Here is a 2,617-nt window from a genome sequence, read left to right on the forward strand (position 1 = left end):
AGAGGAGGGAGAGCTTGTACCTGAATAAAACTTGGCCTTAAAGGTGCCACTGGACTGTTTTGGATTGCTATCTGGGGGGGGGGAGCTCTGCAACTTACCTGGCTGCTTCTTGCTCCTTGTGGCCTTGGGCTGCTGGGAGCAGGGGGTGGGGCTTGTTGCATGTGCCCGCCCCCTGAGCTCCTTACTGCAGAGCTCCGCTCCTGCGTGCTCCTGGAGGAAATGACCCCTGCTTCTGCATGACGTGGCCGAAATAAGTCAGTCGCAGTTTTGTGGTTTTTCCTTCCAATGATGTGTTTGGTTTTATGCGCTCCAGTACTTGCCTGTTTGTCGCCTTGTCTGTCCAAGGAATGTGCAGGAGCCTTCTCTAGCACCACTGCTCAAAGGAGTCGATTTTCCTCCTCTCTTGCTTCTTCATGGTCCAACTTTCGCAGCCGTAGGTTGCTATGGGGAACACAACAGCACAGACTAATCTGCCTTTGGTTGTCAGCCTGATATCCTTGCGCTTCCATTTTTGATTCATGCTCATCACTGCTGTGCGACCCAGCGTGATTCGACGTTTTATTTCTGGACTGCATTTGCCGTTTTGGTTGATCTGTGTTCCTAAGAAAGTGAATTCTTCCACAGATTCGATCTCTTCATTGTCAACTGTCGTTTTGACGTTTCTGTTCTTCTCGGTGGTCATGAACTTTGTCTTTTTGATGTTGAGGAAGAGGCCAAACTTCTCGCTTTCCTCTTTGATTTTCTTGATCAGGTATTCCAGGCCTTCTTTAGTTTCCGAGAGGAGGGTTGTGTCGTCAGCATGTCGAAGATTGTTGATATTCCTTCCTCCAGATTGTTGATATTCCTTCCTCCAGTCTTTATCCTGGTTTTTGACTCTTCTAGCCCTTTCTCATGATTGTTTTGGCATACATGTTGAATAGGAAAGGTGAAAGAATGCAACCTTGTCGTACTCCTTTCCCTGTCGTAAGGCAGTTTGTGTAGTGGTTAAGTATGCAGACTCTAATCTGGAAGAACCAAGTTTGATTCCCCACTCCTCCTCTTGCAACTGCTGGATGACCTTAGGCAAGCCACAGTTCTGTCAGAGCTGTTCTTGAAAGAGCTCTCTCAGCCCCACCTACCTCACAGGATGTCTGTTGTGGGGAGGAGAAGGGAGAGGAGTTTGTAAGCCGCTCTGAGACTCCTCTGGGTAGTGAAGGGCGGGGCATGAATCCAATCTCTTCTTCTTCTTCTTGAACCAATCAATATCTCCGCATGGTGTTCATATAGTAGCTTCCTGGTTTGTGTATCAACTTGACCAGATGTACTGGCACCCCCCGGTCTTGTAGGGTTCTCCACAGTTTGTAATCAATGAAGCATAAGTAAATACGTAGATACTCTGTGTAATCCGCTTTGAGTGCCGGCAATTGATTAATCAATTAATTAGTGGCACCCAGAGTGGATTACACAGAGTGAGTAAATTCAATCAGCAAAGAACTAGAATTTGATTTGATAAAGCAGATAGGTATTTGATAGTTCGTATGTCGACAGCTGCAAAGATAGTATATGCCAAATATTGGAAAATACTGGAAATACCAACGAAACAAGAGTACGTGAACAAGCTATTTGAAACAGCGGAAAATGACAAACTGACACTTGAGATGAGAGCCGGCACAGAATGGACTTTTCAAAAAACTTGGGAGAGATTCTATGATTGGCATAATGTAAATGCAACTGATGCAGGGTTGCCAACCTTCAGCTGTAGATCTCCCAGGATCCCCCTGGATAAAACGGCTCCTTTTGAAGGTCACCTCTGTGGCATTATACCCCACTGAAGTCCCTCCCCATCCTAGGCTCTACCCCACAAAATAATCACCAGGAATGACCACGGAAACGTCTTCGGACAGCGCTGGCTCTTCGGCTTGGAAATGGAGATGAGCACCACATCCCTAGAGTCAGATTCGACTGGCTTTCGAGCAAGGGAAACCTTTACCTTGACCTTATTTCCCAGCCAGTGTCCCCTCTAAGCTGAGCTAGTGCGAGCCAGCTCACAGTTCTTTAGCCTCCGGCTCACCCTTTTTTGTCTCCGCTCAGAAAGGATGTCTCCAGAGCAAACTAATTTGTGCCGTAGCCAAATCGCTCCCTCACAACCTTCATGCCGGTAGCGCACAAAGTAGAATTTTTGCTCACAGGACTCAACAGCTTAGAAGGGAGTATTGTTCCCAACCCAGACCTTGCGGCCCTGGCAGTAGACAAGACTGACTCTAATAGACCGAGGGTCTTGTTCATGCGTCCATGTGAGCCACCGAGCGTCAACCCCTTTCTGTCATGCGCTCTATCAGTGTACCCCAGTCGCGTTTCCAGGCAGCCAACTGTGCCCAGCGCTTCCTGTTTTGAAACCAGCTGCCAGATCTCCTCATGTGCCCTGCCATCTTGCTTGCATGCATGCCTGTGGCGGCTAATTTTTTTGTTTTGGTTTTTTTTAAAAAAAGAAAGAAAGAAAGAAACTTGGCAACAGAGGTCCCTTTTTGGAGAAAAGCACAATCACAACCCACGGGGGTTGTCGTCAACATCTGCAACTGGTTTGGATTCATTTCCATCTGTCAGCATCTTACCCACCTGTGCAACAGGCAGGGGTTGG

The sequence above is a fragment of the Gekko japonicus genome, unplaced genomic scaffold, assembly GCF_001447785.1.
Source record: "Gekko japonicus isolate JY-2015 unplaced genomic scaffold, Gekko_japonicus_V1.1 scaffold2092, whole genome shotgun sequence".
Taxonomy (NCBI): domain Eukaryota; kingdom Metazoa; phylum Chordata; class Lepidosauria; order Squamata; family Gekkonidae; genus Gekko; species Gekko japonicus.